At 42.0% G+C, this 17,582-nt stretch overlaps 1 long non-coding RNA gene across 2 annotated transcripts in view; it reads left to right on the top strand.

Annotated features, from left to right (window-relative positions):
• Positions 1 to 4,340: 4,340 nt before the first annotated feature.
• LOC107974750 (uncharacterized) overlaps positions 4,341 to 17,582 on the top strand; it is a 24,317-nt gene continuing 11,075 nt past the window's right edge. Inside the window, exon 1 of one of the 2 annotated variants that reach the window (XR_001717736.3) lies at positions 4,341 to 4,716. This is a non-coding gene — a long non-coding RNA (uncharacterized LOC107974750). The remainder of the gene's footprint in view (positions 4,717 to 17,582) is intronic. The other variant, XR_001717735.3, reaches the window with a different exon arrangement.

Below are 17,582 nucleotides of genomic sequence, written 5' to 3'. Positions count from 1 at the left end.
ACTCCTGGGCAAAAGCCAAGCTAACTATGAGAGGAATTTAGTTTACAGTTTAGTTATAAAGCCAGAATAATAATAATCCCTTCCTAAAACTGATCCCCTCCTTGTTCAGGGACTGAAACCATGTTTGTAAGACTAATGAAAGGCCACAAGATTAGGATTATGAAAGGGGCCTGAATTCTAATAAAATGTAGGTATAGCTAAATGATAAGCTCCTGAGACAAGCTCGGTTGTGGAGACCCTAACCCAGCGGTGCTAGAGGAATTAAGAGAAAGACACAGAAATATAGTACAGAGTCAGAATCAGGGGACTCATAGCCTTCAGAGCTGAGAACCCTGAACAGAGATTTACCCACATATTTATTAATAGCAAGCCAGGGATAAGTATTGTTTCTATAGATTATAGATTAAATAAAAGTACTCCTTATGGGAAACAAAGAGACGGGTCGAAATGAAAGGATGGGCTCTGGCTAGTTATCTGTAGCAGGAACATATCCTTAAGGCACAGATCTCTTGTGCTATTGTTTGTGGCTTAGTAACACCTTTAAGTGGTTTTCTGCCCTGGGTCGGGCAGGTGTTCCTTGCCCTCATTCTGGTAAACCCACAACCTTCAGTGTGGGTGTCATAGCCATCACGAACATGTCACAGTGCTGCAGAGATTTTGTTTATGGCCAGTTTTGGGGCCAGTTTATGGCCAGATTTGGGGGCCTGTTCCCAACAATAAGCAGCCATTGTTCCCCTAGATTGTTTTTCTATAATACTTTACTGCTCAGGAGTCATGTGGCCAGAGATCACAAGATTTGTAACTTCCTCAATTGCTCCTATACATAACACCAGTATTGTAAGACCTAAGACTGGTCTTTTGAGATTTTTTTCAGACTTTTGCATTCTGGCAACTGAATGACACCCCCCAGGCTTGTGACTCACGACTCAAAATCAGTCCCATGGCCCCCACCTAGAGGCAGATTCAATGCATGAGGACCATTTTCCACATCTCTATGATTTCATCCCCAACTAATCAGCAGCACCCATTCCCTAGTCCCCTGCCCACCAAATTATCCATAAAAACTCAGGATTCAGGGTTCTCAGGGAGGCTGATTTGGTAATAATGAACTCCTGTCCTCCCACCTGGCTGGCCTTTTGTAAACTAAACTCTTTACTGCAATAATGCTGTCTCAGTGAACTGGTTTATCCATGCAGCAGACAAGAAGAACCCTTTGGGCAATTACACTACCGGGTAATGCTGCACAAATGAAAACTCAAATGTCAACATTGGCTTTAAGAAATAATATTCTCCCTTGGTCCCCAGACCCACGTAAAAAAATGAAATAATATTAATATTCATTTTTATCACATGATTTTTTGGGGACTTTTTAAAAATTTTAGGTTCAAGTGCAGGTTTGTTATATAAGTAAACTCATTTGTTGTACAGATTATTTTGTCAGCCAGGTACTAAGCCTCGTACCCAATAGTTATTTTATCTGCTCCTTTCCTTCTACCCACCCTCCATCCTCAGGTAAGCCCCCATGTCTGTTGTTTCCCTCTTTGTGTCTATGTGTTTACAGCATTTAGCTCCCACTTATACGTGAGAACATGTGGTATTTGGTTTTCTGTTCCTGCATTAGATTGCTAAGGATAATGGCCTCCAGCTTCATCCATGTCCATGCAAAGGACATGATCTCCTTTTTTTATGGCTGCATAGTATTTCAAGGTGTATATGTACTAAATGCAAAATGATTTGCATTTTTCTAATGATTAGTGATATTAAGCTTTTTTTCATATGCCTATTGGCCACATGTATGTCTTCTTTTGAAAAGTGTCTGTTCACATCCTTTGCCCACTTTCTAATGGTTTTTTTCTTGTAAATTTGTTTAAGTTTCTTATAGATTCTGGATATGAGACCTTTTTTTCTTCAACTTTGAAGTTCAGGGGTACATGTGCAGGATGTGCAGGTTTGTTACATAAGTAAACACATGCCATGGTGGTTTGATGCACAGATCATCCCATCACCTAGGTATTAAGCCCAGCATCCATTAGCTATTTTTCCTCATGCTCTCCCTCCCCTGGCACCTCCTGACAGGACCCAGTGTGTGTTGTTCCTCCCCATGTGTTCTCATCATTCAGCTCCCACTTACAAGTAAGAACATGCAGTGTTTGGTTTTCTAGTCCTGTGTTAGTTTGCTGAGAACAATAGCCTCCAACTCCATCCATGTCCCTGCAAAGGATATGATCTCATTCCTTTTTATGGCTGCATAGTATTTCATGGTGTATATGTACCACATTTTCTTTATCCAGTCTATCACTGATGGGCATTTAGGTTGATGCCATGTCTTTGCTATTGTGAATAGGGCTGCAATGAACATGCACATGTATGTATCTTTATAATAGAATGACTTATATTCCTTTGATAGCCATTCTTTCTGGAGTGAGATGGTCTTTCATTGTGGTTTTGATTTGCATTTCAATATGAGACCTTTGTTGGATGCATAGTTTGCAAATATTTTCTCCCATTCTGTAGGTTGTCTATTTACTCTGTTGATAGTTTCTTTTCCTGTGCAGAAGCTCTTTAGTTTAATTAGACCCTATTTATCAATTTTTGCTTTTGTTGCAATTGCTTTTGGCATCTTCATCATCAAATCTTTGCCAGTTTTTATGTCCAGAATGGCACTGCCTAGGTTGTCTTCCATGGTTTTTATAGTTTTGGGTTTTACATTTAAGTCTTAATCCATCTTGAGTTGATTTTTATATATGGTGTAAAGAAGGGGTCTAGTTTCAATCTTCTGTATATGGCTAGCCAGTTATCCCAGCACTATTTATTGAATAGGGAGTCCCTTCCTCATTGCTTATTTTTGTCAGCTTTGTTGAAGCTGATCAGATAGTTGTAGGTGTGTGGCCTTATTTCTGGGCTCTCTATTCTGTTCCATTGATCTATGTGTCTTTTTTTTTTGTACCAGTACTATGCTGTTTCAGTTATTGTAGCCATGTAGTATAGTTCAAAGTCCGGTAAAGTGATGCCTCCAGCTTTGTTCTTTTTGCTTAGGATTGCCTTGGCTATTCAGGCTCTTTTTTGGTTCCATATGAATTTTAAAATAGTTTTTTTTAGTTCTGTGAAGAATGTCATTGGTAGTTTGATAGAAATAGCATTGAATCTGTAAATTGCTTTGGGCAGTATGACCATTTTAATGATATTTGTTCTTTCTAACCATAAATTTGGAATGTTTTCCACTTGTTTGTGTCATCTCTGATTTGTTTGAGCTGTGTTTTGTAATACTCATTGTAGAGATCTTTCACCTCCCTTGTATTCCCAGGTATTTTATTATTTTTGCGGCAGTTATGAATGGGATTACATTCTTGATTTGCCTCACAGCTTGGCTGTTTTTGATGTATAGGAATGCTAGTGATTTTTGTATGTTGATTTTGTGTCCTGAAACTGCTGAAGTTGTTTATCAGCATAAGAAGCTTTTGGGCCAAGACTATGGGGTTTTCTAGATATAGAATCATGTCATCTGCCAAACTTTTCTACTTCATTTACAATTTAATTATATTTATACAAATATTATTTACCCCATAGTTTTCAGGTATATATAGTTTATAAAACATGGATTCACTTATAGTTACTAAGTTGTGTGTGTGTTTTAAGTAATAATTGCTAACTCCATGAAAATGCATGCAAGATTGTTAAAACTAATATTTTACTTGAATTATTTACATAGCAGTCATTGTGAATATGTTTGCTCCGGAAATAAATAATATCTGCTGTGCCTTCGTTACCTCTGATTTCTTATACAGCAATATGGAGAAATTGGCCTGATTTTAACATTCGATTTGGAGAACTAGAAATGCTGAGTTTCTCCTTTTACACCTGAAAAGTAACTTGAGCCCATTTTGGAGTGAGGAGCTATTTCTGATGTAAAAGATTGATATATATACGTACCAAGTGGTTCATCCAACTAAAATAAGATTTGTTCAGGCATGTCCTTTCAGGGAATCAGAACCTTGCAGTTGTCACCCGTGATCTACATGATTCAGATACCTGAAATAATATCTTATGCAACCAGTATGATTTGTTCTACTTACTTGGGGTGCACATACACTAACATTTATTTTTCCAGTCAATTCATTGCAAATCAATTTACCTTTATTTACAAGAACTAGAGTATTTCCTTTTCAAGGTCTCTTTATGTCCTCCACCTGAATAGTCCAAGAATTCAGTCCAAAGCAGGGCACTTTTGTTTTCCAGATATGAGGTAGAGAGAGAGATTTGAGTCTACCAGCATGGTTGCTATGGTTGCTGTGGTTGCTACCACAGTGTTATGTTACTGAATTCTAGATCCTGAATTCTTTAGAATCTTTTATGATGAAGTATTCACTGAGCACCTTCCACATACAAGATAGTGGGCTAGGCACCAGGAATACAGCAGGAAACACACTAGACATGGCTCTGCCCTCACGGGGCTTTTCTAATACCACAGTTCAGTAGATGATGATATCCTTACTGGACCAGACACACAACCAACTTCATTTACTCCAGAATTGGGCTCCACAGTTGCAGCTGTCCTGGGAAGCACATAGGCTCAGATTCCATACCCTGAGTGGTAAGGTCTTGAGCATTTTGGCTCTTAATCACTCACTGAAGTAGAAAGAATCCACCTCCATGCCCAAGCACTGAGTCCCTGGTGTCAAGCCCGAGTGACCAACTGAGAATGCACTTGCCCTTCAGGTGAGTTTCCCTTTGTGGCAATTGGTGCCTTGCCTGCCAGCTGACTTCAGGGGTTTACCCTGACAGGTTTCCCTATCTCCAATTTCAGTAGCTCAGATTAGAGTGTTGGTACCTCTTTCCCAAAAAGCTCTGGCTCTCTGATGTTACCTACATACCTCTTTTCCAGAATTTTCATAGATTAGTGGAAGAAACTGCTGCTAACCCATAAAGGGGGAGAGGAGAGGATCATCTTATGGCAACCTTTGGGTTTACACAACGAAATAGAAGCCACTCAAGAAAGCCTTCACAGAGCAATTGAGACTAGTGAATCATCATCCCCAATTGACTCCCTGCCTCTGCCTAGAGAAAAAGAAAAAGTGGCTAAGATAATTGAAACAATAACCTGCCATCAGATTTGGGAGAGGGACAGGGATAAAACTCACTGCTCAACTTCAGCAAAATCTTATTTATATTTCTTCTTTTCTTTTTCTGCTTTTTAAAAAGTGAAAGCAAGTTTACTAGCAAAGTAAAGGAATAAAGAATGGCTACTCCATAGGCAAAGCAGACTACAAACCTTATTTTCTGATAAACATTGTGATTTTTTTTAAAACCAGAGCAACACAGAGCAAAGTGATGCTCTTGGAGGAAAAAAGGAAAGGACAGTAATTTTCCACAAAAGCAAAACTATATGTGTGTGTGTGTGTATGTACATGTACATGTGTGTGTATGTATGTGTATTGTGTAGAGTGTTTTATATGTTTATGCCACTGTATTTTTTTGAGTATGCTAAGTACCCTGATTTGATCATTATACAACATATATATATCAAAACATCAAATTGTACCCCATAAATATATATAATTACAATGTGTTGATAAAAATAAGGAATTTTTAAAAAAATATCAATTTGTACAAAGATAATAGATTTCTGGCAGCCTTATGGTATATTAATCTCAAAATAATTTTATCATAGAATGTAATTATTTCAGTTCTAAAAAAACATGTTAATTTATTGTCTCATTGATCTAATATTGACAGTGGGGTGTTAAAGTCTCCCATTATTATTGTGCGGGAGTCTAAGTCTCTTTGTAGGTCTCTAAGAACTTGCTTTATGAATCTGGATGCTCCTGTATTGGGTGCATATATATTTAGGATAGTTAGCTCTTCTTGTTGCATTGATCCCTTTACCATTATGTAATGCCTTTCTTTGTATTTTTTGATCTTTGTTGGTTTAAAGTCTGTTTTAACAGAGACTAGGATTGCAACCCCTGCTTTTTTTTGTTGTTTTCAATTTGCTTGGTAAATATTCCCTCATCCCTTTATTTTGAGCCTATGTGTGTCTTTGCATGTGAGATGGGTCTCCTGCATACACCACACTGATGGGTCTTGACTCTTTTTTTTTTTGAGATGGCATCTTGCTCTGTCACCAGGCTGGAGTACAGTGGCGTGATCTTGGCTCACTGCAACCTCTGACTCCCTGGTTCAAGTGATTCTCCTGCCTCAGCCTCCCAAGTAGCTGGGATTACAGACATGTGCCACCACATCCAGCTAATTTTTGTATTTTTAGTAGAGATGTGGTTTCATCATGTTAGCCAGGATGGTCTCGATCTCCTGACCTTGTGATCCACCCACCTCAGCTTCCCAAAGTGCTGGGTTTACAGGCATGAGCCACCGTGCCCAGTGGTCTTCACTCTTTATCCAATTTGCCAGTCTGTGTCTTTTAATTGGGGCATTTAGCCCATTTACATTTAAGGTTAATATTGTTATGTGTGAATTTGATCCTGTCATTATGATGCTAGCTAGTTATTTTGCCTGTTAGTTGATGCAGTTTCTTCATAATGTCGATGGTCTTTATAATTTGGTATGTTTTTGCAGTAGCCGGTATTGTTTTTTTCTCCCTCCCATATTTAATGCTTCCTTCAGGAGCTCTTGCAAGGCAGGCTTGGTGGTGACAAAAATCTCTCAGCATTTTTTCCTTCATTTCAACCTTGATGAATCTGACAATTATATATCTTGGGATTGCTCTTCTTGAAGAGTATCTTTCCGGTGTTCTCTGTATTCCCTGAACTTGAATGTTGTCCTGTCTTGCTAGGTTGGGCTAGTTCTCCTGGATAATATCCTGAAGAGTGTTTTCCAACTTGGTTCTATTCTCCCCATCACTTTCAGGTACACCAATCAAACATAGGTTTGGTCTTTTCATGTAGTCCCATATTTCTTGGAGGATTTGTTCATTCCTTTTCATTGTTTTTTCTCTAATCTTGTCTTCACGCTTTATTTCATTAAGTTGATCTTCAATCTCTGATACCCTTTCTTCCTTCCACTTGATTGATTTGGCTATTGATACTTGTGTATATTTCACGAAGTTCTCGTGCTGTGTTTTTCAGCTCCTTCAGGTCATTTATGTTCTTCTCTAAACTGGTTATTCTCATCAGCAATTCCTCTAACCTTTTTTCAAGGGTCTTAGCTTCCTTGCATTGGGTTAGAACATGCTTCTTTAGCTCGGAGGAGTTTGTTATTACCCACCTTCTGAAGTCTACTTCTGTCAATTCATCAAACTCATTCTCCCTCCAGTTTTGTTGCCTTGCTGATGAGGAATTGTGATCCTTTGGAGGAGAAGAGGCATTTTGGTTTTTGGAATTTTCAGCCTTTTTGAGCTGGTTTTTCCTCATCTTCATGGATTTATCTACCTTTGGTCTTTGATGTTGGTGACCTTTGATGGGGTTTCTGTGTGGACGTCCTTTTTGTTGATGTTGATGCTATTCCTTTCTGTTTGTTAGTTTTCCTTCTAACAGTCAGGCTCCTCTTCTGTAGGTCTGCTGGAGTTTGCTGGAGGTCCACTCCAGACCCTGTTTGCCTAGGTAACACCAGCGGAGGCTGCAGTTTCTTCCTCTGGAAGCTTCATCCCAGAAGGGCACCTGCCAGATGCCAGCCGGAGCTCTCCTGTATGAAGTGTCTGTCAGCCCCTGCTGGGAGGTGTCTCTCAGTCATGAGGCATGGGGGTCAGGGACCCACTTGAGAAGGCAGTCTGTCCCTTAGCAGAGCTCAAGTGCTATGCTGGGAGATCTGCTGCTCTCTTCAAAGCCAGCAGGCTGGAATGTCTAAGTCTGCTGAAGCTGCACCCACAGCAGCCCCTTCCCCCAGGTGCTCTGTCCCAGGGAGATGGGAGTTTTATTTATAAGCCCCTGACTACCGGCTGCTGCCTTTCTTTCAGAGATGGCCTGCCAGAGAGGAGGAGTCTAGAGAGGCAGTCTGGCTACAGCGGCTTTGCTGAGCTGCTGTGGGTTCCACCCAGTTCGAACTTCCCAGTGGCTTTGTTTACACTGTGTTTGTGTTTATGCTTTGTTTACACTGCATTTGTGTTTACACTTTGTTTACACTGTGTTTGTGTTTACACTTTGTTTGCATGCCCACTCAGGCCTCAGTAATGGTGGACACCCCTCCTCCCACCAAGCTTGAGCACTCCAGGTGGACTTCAGACTGCTGTGCTGGCAGCAAGAATTTCAAGCCAGTGGATATTAGCTTGCTGGGCTCTGTGGGGGTGGATCTGCTGAGCTAGACCACTTGGCTCCCTGGCTTCAGCCCCCTTTCCAGGGTAGTGAACAGTTCTGTCTCACTGGTATTCCAGGTGCCAATGGGGTATGAAAAAAAACTCCTGCAGCTAGCTTGGTGTTTGCCCAAATGGCCGCCCAGTTTTGTGCTTGAAACCCAGGGCCCTGGTGACATAAGCACCCAAGGGAATCTCTTGGTCTGCGGGTTGTGAAGACTGCGGGTAAAGCATAGTATCTGGGCCGGAGTGCACTGTTTCTAATGCCACAGTCCCTCATGGCTTCCCTTGGCTAGGGAAGGGAGTTCCCCAACCCCTTGCGCTTCCTGGGTGAGGGGGTGCCCCACCCTGCTTTGGCTCACCCTCTGTAGGCTGCACCCACTATCTAACCAGTCCCAGTGAGGTGAGCCATGTACCTCAGTTGGAAATGCAGAAATCACCTGCCTTCTGCATTGATCTTGCTGGGAGATGCAGGCCCCACCCTGCCTTGACTCACCCTCTGTAGGCTGCACCCACTATCTAACCAATCCCAGTGAGGTGAGCCATGTACCTCAGTTGGAAATGCAGAAATCACCTGCCTTCTGCATTGATCTTGCTGGGAGCTGCAGGCCCTAGCTGTTCCTATTTGGCTATCTTGCCCGCAACTACCAGTGTATGTTTTATATAGGAATTCTGATTGTCTCTCACTTTGTTAGCCCATAAAGTCTAGAAATGGGCATTTCTGATATTTCCCATACAAATCTTCAAGTCACTACCCAGAACTGCCATGAAGTTAAGCAGTACAAATAAGGTAGGCCTGCTGGAGTGCTGCTTGCTAGAGTATGTGATGGGGTGCAGTGAAATGGTCAGGCTTTAACACCAGACAGAATCCTCTGTTGGATTCCAGGCTCCACCACTTAAAGGGTTTGGCTCTGACCAAATTGCTTAATCTCTCTGAACCTTGATTCTTCCTTTTGTAATACATGGGAGGAAAAATGACTCTCAGGGTTATTGTGAGGACTAATCATAATATTTCTGGTATGGTAGGTTGGTAGTTGCAACAAAAGAGCAATTATTATTGCAGTTTGGAGGAGGTAGTTCTCTCCTTCACAAAATTTTTGCAAACTATAATGTATCTGAAGCTGCTAGTTGCCCCCAATATCCTTTTTCCCCATCTTTCTCTAATAATAAAACAACAACAGTTTTGGCTGGCAGGTGGCCACCAGCTAAGAACTATATTTCCTTTTTCTCTTGAGGTTGGATGGTCATGTGGCCATGCGGCTAACTGCTGGCCAATGGAATATGAGGGGAGGTGCTATATGCAACCTCTGAGTCATGTACTTTAAAGAAAACAACATTTCCTTTCCCATTCCCATAACACTCATCCTCCCTATTATGGGTTGAATTGTTAAAGTCCTAACCCCTACTACCTCAGGGTATGACTTTATTTGGAAACAGAGTTGTTATAGATTTAATTAGCTATGCTAAAATAAGGTCATTAGGGTGGGCTCTAATCCAGTATGACTGAGGTCTTCATATAAAGGGGAATTTTGGACACAGAAATGGACACATGTAGAAAGAAGATGATGTGAAGGGACACTGGGAGAAGCTGGCCATCAGCCACCCACAAGCCAAGGAGAGAGGTGTGGGACAGAACTCTCCTTCACAGCCCTTAGAAGGAACCAACCCGGCTGATACCTTCAGACTTCTAGACTCTGAAACCGTGAGACAATAAATTTCTGTTGTTAAGCCACCTAGTTTGTGGTACTTTGTTATGGCAACCCTAGCAAACTCATACAGCAAGTAAGCCAAGAAGACAGGAGAGTGTCTTTGAGAGGTGGGGTGGGGGGCAGGGGGAGAGAGAAAGAGAGAAAGAGAGAGAGAGAGAGAGAGAACCAGTAAGACAAAGTCACAATCTTTTATAATTCATTAAAAAACTGACATCCCCTCACTTTTGCTGTATTTTATTTGTTAGAAGCAAATCACTAGGTTCAGCCCACACTCAAGGGAAGGGGATTGCTTAAGGGCCTGAACACTAGAAGGCAGGGATGATTGGGAACCATTTTAGAAGATTCCCCACCAGGCTCATTAGTTTGTTAATTTCTAGTATACCTAAAGCTGATCTTAAAAAATTGAGACAAAAAGTAGAAACAAATTGAGAAAGTACATTCTTGAAATAAACAAAATTGATGTTTCCTGATATGTATGTTATTTTATTTTTTAAATTTTATTTCTTTTCTTTTCTGTTTTTGAGATGGATTCTCTCTCTGCTGCCCAGGTGGGAGTGCAGTGGTGGGATCTTGGCTCACTGCAACCTCCGCCTCCCAGGTTAAAGCGATTGTCCTACCTCAGCCTCCCAAGTAGCTGGGATTACAGGTGTGTGCCACCACACCCGGCTAATTTTTGTATTTTCAGTAGACAGGGTTTCACCATGTTGGCCAGGCTGGTCTCGAACTCCTGACCTCAAGTGATCCACCCACCTTGGCTTCCCAACATCCTCCTGCTGGGATTACAGGCCCACCACTGTGCCTGGCCTTGATATATATTTTAAGTGTCCACATGTGGCAGCTAGACTCCAAAGATGACCTCCAGTGAATCATACCTCCTGGTATACAGTCCCTTCCCAAATGGAATCTGCCAACTTGTTTTAATTAACTGAATGTGGCACAAGACCTGGCAGCTTCCATGTTTGTACTTTTGGGAACCCTGAGTCACCATGAAAAAAGTTTGGCTACTCTACTAAAGATAGTATGGGAAGAGACCACATGGAGAGGAAAAGACTCTGAGACTATGGAGAAAGACTAGATCCTGCGATCCCAGCACCCTGTGGGGCTCAACTTTCCTGTCATCCCCACAAAGTGCTAGATATGGGAGTGCAGCCATCTTGGACTTTCCAGTCCCAACCATCTGACTGTACCCACATAAAAGACTTCAAGTGAGACCAGTATAAGAACTGTCCAACTGAGCCCCAGCTAACCCAGAAAATTGTGAGAAATAATAAATTACTGTTGTTTTAAAGCACTAAATTTTAAGATGGTGAGTTAAACGGCAATATATAATTCAAATACCAGTTAACGAATACATAAACATGTGTTCAGTGCCTCCTCCATGCTATGCTCCTACTTTCTCACACATCATATCGCTTAATCTCTCAACAGTCTTATGAGGTCATGACTATGCATATCAATGCACAGACAATCTGTTGTCTCTTGGTGGTTGGCATGATACACCCAGGAATGGAGCAATATTGCAGACATCTAAATTTTATTACTCCTGCTTCTTCTAATATCTTTACCTGTTTATATACTCAGGAATTTATGGCACCTGGGTTAATAATAAGACAGCTGCCAATGTATTGTGTCCTAGATCACTCAAATGGATCAGGATCTCCCTTCTCCTTCTGAGTTATGTTGCACTGGGTCACTGGGCTACTGGGCTAAGCACCTTCTTGAGAGGGTCTGATTTTCCATTCACAGAATATGAATCCCATGTCCTCTGGATGTATTCCAGAGTTCTTTTTCTTCCTTTATCTCTCTCTCTCTCTCTTTTTTTTTTTTTTGAGACAGAGTCTTGCTTTGTTGTGCATGCTGGAGTGCAGTGGCATGACCTCGGCTCACTGCAACCTCTGACTCCTGGGTTCAAGCTATTCCCTTGCCTCAGCCTTCTGAGTAGCTGGGATTACAGGCACCCACCACCATGACCAGCTAATTTTTGTATTTTTAGTAGAGATGGGGTTTCACCACATTGGCCAGGTTGGTCTCAAACTCCTGACCTCAAGTGATCCACCCCCTTTGGCCTCCCAAAGTGCTAGGATTACAGGAGTGAGCCGCCATGCCTGGCTTCTTTCTCTCTTTCTTTTCTCCTTCTTCTTTTTTCTTAATCTGCTTAAGTTGTCAAAGTTTAATATATATGGAGGAACATATAAGTTACAGCCTGATTAATTTAGTCGTATAACTACACCTATATCAAGCAACAGAACATTACTAGCATCCCCAAATGCCCATCTCTTCCCTCCTTCTAGTCACTACCTTCTCCCCAGAGTAACCATTATCTTAACCAACAACATAGCTTAGTTTCACCGGTTTTTGTACTTTATATTTATACAAACGTGTGGAATGGAGGATTCCAGCCTCCAAAATTGTCCCCAGTGATCCTCAACTTCTGGTGTTCATGCCATTGTGTAGTCCCCACCCACATGGTATCAGATTTGGTCTGTATAACCTACAGAGACAGGATAAGTCACTTCTAATGCTAGGTCATAAAAACACTGAGGCTTTCTCCCTGTGCTGTCTCTTGGATCACTTTCTCTGAGGGATTCAGATGCTATGTTGTGAGAATACTCAGACAGCTCATGGAGAGACCCACATGAGGCCTCCTTCTAGCAACATGTGAGTGAGCCATCTGAGAGGGGAATCCTTCAGCCCCAGTCAAGCCTTCAGATGCCTGCTACCCCTGCAGACATTCTAACTGCAACTTCATGAGAGAGCCTGAGCCAAAACCATCCAGCTGAGCCACTCCCAAATTCCTTATCCACAGACACTATGAGATAATAAATATGTGTTGTTTTAAGTCGCTAAGTTTTGGGGTAACTTATTATACATTAATGGATAACTATCTCAGTCTGTTTATGTTATAAAGGAATAGCTGAGGCTGAGTAATTTATAAAGAAAAGAGGTTTAGTTGGCTCACCATTTTGCAGGCTGTACAAGAGCACAAGCATCTGCTTCTGTTGAGGATTTCAGGCTGCTTCCACTAATGGTGGAGGGCAAAGGGGAGCCAGTGTGGATCACATGGTAAGAGAGGAAGCAAGAGAGTGGGGGAGGTGCCAGGCTCTTTTTTTAACAACCTGCTTTCCAGATTAGTAACAGCATGGGAACTTATTCAGTACCACAAGGATGGCACCAAGCCACTCATGAAGGATCTGCCCTAATGACCCAAACACCTCCCATTGGGCTCCTCCTCCAATATTGGGGATCTAATTTCAATATGAGTTTTGGGGTGCAAACATAGCTAACTGTAGCAATAACTAATACTGGCTCATTTGTATCTGGTCTTGTTCTATCAGCATTATGCTTGTGAGATACATCTGTATTATTTCATGAGTCGTTGAAGAGGACTCGTGTCCTTTAGACATCCTTTCTCATTAACACAATTATATTCTTTTTGTTTTGTTTGTTTGTTTGCTTGAGACAGAATCTTGCTTTGACACCCAGGCTGGAGTGCAGTGGGGCAATCTCAGCTCACTGCAACCTCGGCCTCCCAGGTTCAAGAGATTCTTCTGCTTCAGCCTCCTGATTAGTTGGGATTACAGGTGTGTGCCACCATGCCCAGCTAATTTTTGTATTTTTAGTAGAGATGGGGTTTCTCCATGTTGGTCAGGCTGGTCTCAAACTCCTGACCTCAACTGATTCACCCACCTTGGGCTCCCAAAATGCTAGGATTACAAGGGCGAGCCACCATGCCCAGCCAAATGTTATATTCACTATATGCATATAATATTTTGAATTTATCCATTCTACTATTGATGGACATTTAGGTAGTTTCCAGTTTGGGGGCTGCTATGAACATTCTTTTTTTTTTTTTTTTTAGAGCTGTTATCTGACTTTATTTTATTTTTTGAGACAGAGTCTTGCTTTGTTGCCCAGGCTGGAGTGCAGTAGTATGATCTTTCCTCACTGCAAACTCTGCCTCCCAGGTACAAGTGATTCTCCTGCCTCAGCCTCCCGAGAAGCTGGGATTACAGTTGCACTCACCACCACACCCGGCTAATTTTTGTATTTTTAGCAAAGATGGGGTTTCGCCATGTTGGCTAGGCTGGTCTTAAACTCCTGACCTCAGGTGATCCACCCACCTCGGCCTCCCAAAGTGCTGAGATGACAGGCGTGAGCTACCACGCCCAGCCTGAACATTCTTATACATGTGTTTTGGCGAACATATTCACTTAACTGGATATTATTAATACCCACGTGTGGAATTTCTGGGTCATAGCATAGGTATATGACTAGATAGTGAAGACAGTTCTCCAAAATGATTTTATTAATTTGCACCTCTTCTCACACACATAAAAGTTCCAGTTGCTCCACATCCTTACTAACACTTGATTTTTGTGTGTGTGTGTGTGAGATGACGTCTCACTCTTTTGCCCAGGCTGGAGTGCAGTGGCGCGATCTCGGCTCACTGCAACCTCCGCCTCCCTGGTTCAAGTGATTCTCCTGCCTCAGCCTCCCGAGTAGCTGGGATTACAGGCATGTGCCACCACGCCCGGCTAATTTTGTATTTTTAGTAGAGATGGGGTTTCTCCATGTTAGTCAGGCTGGTCTTGAACTCCCAACCTCAGGTGATCCACCTGCCTCGGCCTCCCAGAGTGCTGAGATAACAGGCGTGAGCCACCACACCGGGACTAACACTTGATATTTTTATCTTTTAAATTTTAGCCCTTCTGATTGGTCCAGGGTAACTCTCCAAGTAAAGAATCAACAGGGCATCACCTCCTTTCTTCATCTTTTATAATCTCCAAGGCCACTATGTTCCCACATTCTTTCCAAAACTGACTTTTCTCACAGATTGTGCCATTTGTCTTCACTGTGGCCTGCGTTTAGCAAAGTTGGTCTTCCAGAAGCCGTTTCTCCTGTCCTACCTACTGTGCAAAGAAGGTTTTTTAACTCACTGATGCATATAATTATGGCCTGGGAGAAAAATGAGCAGAAATAGAGATATGTCTATCTTATAGACAGGCTGAGGGCATGAAAAGTCTGATATTAGGAAAAGCTTGGAAACACTGGAGCCCAGTCACACTGGCTTAATTTAACATAGTTTCCTAGGCCAGGTCTTGGCAGAATTTAACCCTCAGCAGCCTTCTCATTTTTCAGTAGAAGTTGGTCATCTCAAGAGTGCATGACTGCTCTGTGGTGTTTTGTTTTCATTGTAATTGAGCAAGTAAGATGTCACTTGCCTACATATATTTATCAATAAATATTTACTGAGTGCCTACCATGTGCTAAACACTGGATGAAGAAAGGAGATGCTGTACTGTTTTGATAAGTTTATATGGAGGTAGAATGGCAAGAATATATAAAGGCTGCAATATGCCAGTTAATCAGTTATCTGTCAGGAATAGTGAGGAAGAGCATAAGCATGGCATTAGGATGGAATGAGCTTGGAGTCACCCACATTTACCAGAGGGAAACAATGATTTTATCATTGTAAAAACAATGTGCTAGAATTGTCAAAAGAACATCGAATTAGCTATGTAATTGTGAAACATATATCATAGTTCTATTTATTCTGTGATAGTATAAAAATTCAAGGCTGGGTGCAGTGGCTCACGCCTGTAATCCCAGCACTTTGGGAGGCCAAGGCGGGCGGATCACGAGGTCAGAAGTTCAAGACCAGCCTGACCAACATGGTGAAACCCCATCTCTACTAAAAATACAAAAATTAGCCGGGTGTGATGGTGCACGCCTGTAATCCCAGCTACTCAGGAAGCTGAGGCAGGAGAATCGCTTGAACCTAGGAAGTGAAGGTTGCAGTGAGCCGAGATCGAGCCACTGCAATCCAGCTTGGGCGACAGAGTGAGACTCTGTCTCAAAAAAAAAAAAAAAAAAAATTCAGATCTCACAGGGATGCGTACTAATACCACATTTAGGTCATCTTTGCCCTCCTTCTCTCATTCTCTAGTAAAGCTTCAAAGAATGAGTGAAGCATTTTAGATTGTCTGCTAGCCATCCCAATTTAGATTGAAATAGTGAAGTTTAATGGCATTACCCAGAAAATCCATTTTCTACAAAATGAAACATCTTTTTCTTTTCTTTTTTTTGAGATGGACTTTCACTCTATTGCCCAGGCTGGAGTGCAATACTGCGGTCTCAGCTCACTGCAACCTCCACCTCCCAGGTTCAAGCAATTCTCCTGCCTCAGCCTCCCGAGTAGCTGGGATTACAGGTGCCTGCCACCATGCTCAGCTAATTTTTTGTATTTTTAGTACAGAAGGTGTTTCACCATGTTGTCCAGGCTGGTCTCAAACTCCTGACCTCGTGATCCACCCACCACGGTCTCCCAAAGTGCTGGGATTACAGGCGTGAGCCACTGCGCCCGACCAATAGTCTTCCTATTAAAAGGAGTAAAAATGCCACTGCACTCCAGCCTGGGGGACAGAGCGAGACTCTGTCTCAAAAAAAAAAAAAAAAAAAAAAAAGGAGTAAAAACTCATCTACCAATCCAGGGTAGCCAGAAACAGAAGCACCCATCAGAAACAGACAGAAAGCTAAAAAAAAAAAAAAAAAAAAAAGCCATTGCCAACTGATAGAAAAGTCATTGCCCACTTTTAGGGATCTGGAGGCAGACATTTTGCACTCATTTTGAAGGGCACAGCCCTCCCCAGCAATGCAGTTGACGTGAATGCTGTTACTTAAAAATCTTAGAACTATAAACAGCTTCATATGCACAAGTGGTCATCTCAAGATTTCAAGTGACTGATAAAGGCAAGAATAGTAGGCTATATAAAGAACTTGGGGCCGGGGATGGTGGCTCATGCCTGTAATCCCAGCACTTTGGGAGGCTGAGGCAGGCGGACCCCGTCTCTACCAAAAATATAAAAAATTAGCCAGGTGTGGTGGTGTGTGCCTGTAATGCCAACTACTCGGGAGGCTGAGGCAGGAGAATCGCTTGAGCCTGGGAAGCAGAGGTTGTGGTGAGCTGAGATTGTGCCATTGCACTCCAGCCTGGGCAACAAGAGCGAAACTCTGTCTCAAAAAATTGAAAGGGCTCCTGTGATTAAGTCACTATCACATGGATAATTTCCCTATCTTAAGGTCAACTGATTTGTGACCTTAATTACATTTGCAAAATAACTTCACTGCAGCACCTAGATTGGTGCTTGGGAGGTATGTCTATACCAGGGCAGAAAATTTAGGGGTCATCTCAGAATTTTTCCGACTACATTGGTTTTCAATTTTGAAATCTACCTTAGATTCTAGACCAGTTGTTTTCAACTGGGGTTAGAGGAGATTTTTATACCCCTCCCCAGGGGACATTTGGCAATATCTTCAGACATTTTTGGATGTCATCTGGTGGGTAGAGGCCAGAGATACTACTAACCCACCTAGAGTATATGGGAGAGCCCCCCACAACAAAGAATTATCAGCCCAAGATGTCAGTAGTGCCAGGATTGTGAAACCCTGCCCTAAGCAAAACAGGAAAGACAATTATTACTATAGTGCAGAGTTAGAATTATCAACATCAGATATGTAAATGTAAAAGTATAGCTGATGTGACATAACATAGGAGGATAGTGTCATAAGACCAACAGGTTCATACACCCATTGTGCAGTAACAGACTGATACATTGAGACAGCAGAGTTTGCAG

The sequence above is a fragment of the Pan troglodytes genome, chromosome 4 (assembly GCF_028858775.2).
Source record: "Pan troglodytes isolate AG18354 chromosome 4, NHGRI_mPanTro3-v2.0_pri, whole genome shotgun sequence".
In the NCBI taxonomy this organism is placed as follows: Eukaryota; Metazoa; Chordata; class Mammalia; order Primates; family Hominidae; genus Pan; species Pan troglodytes.
This window is presented reverse-complemented; position numbering and strand designations above follow the sequence as displayed.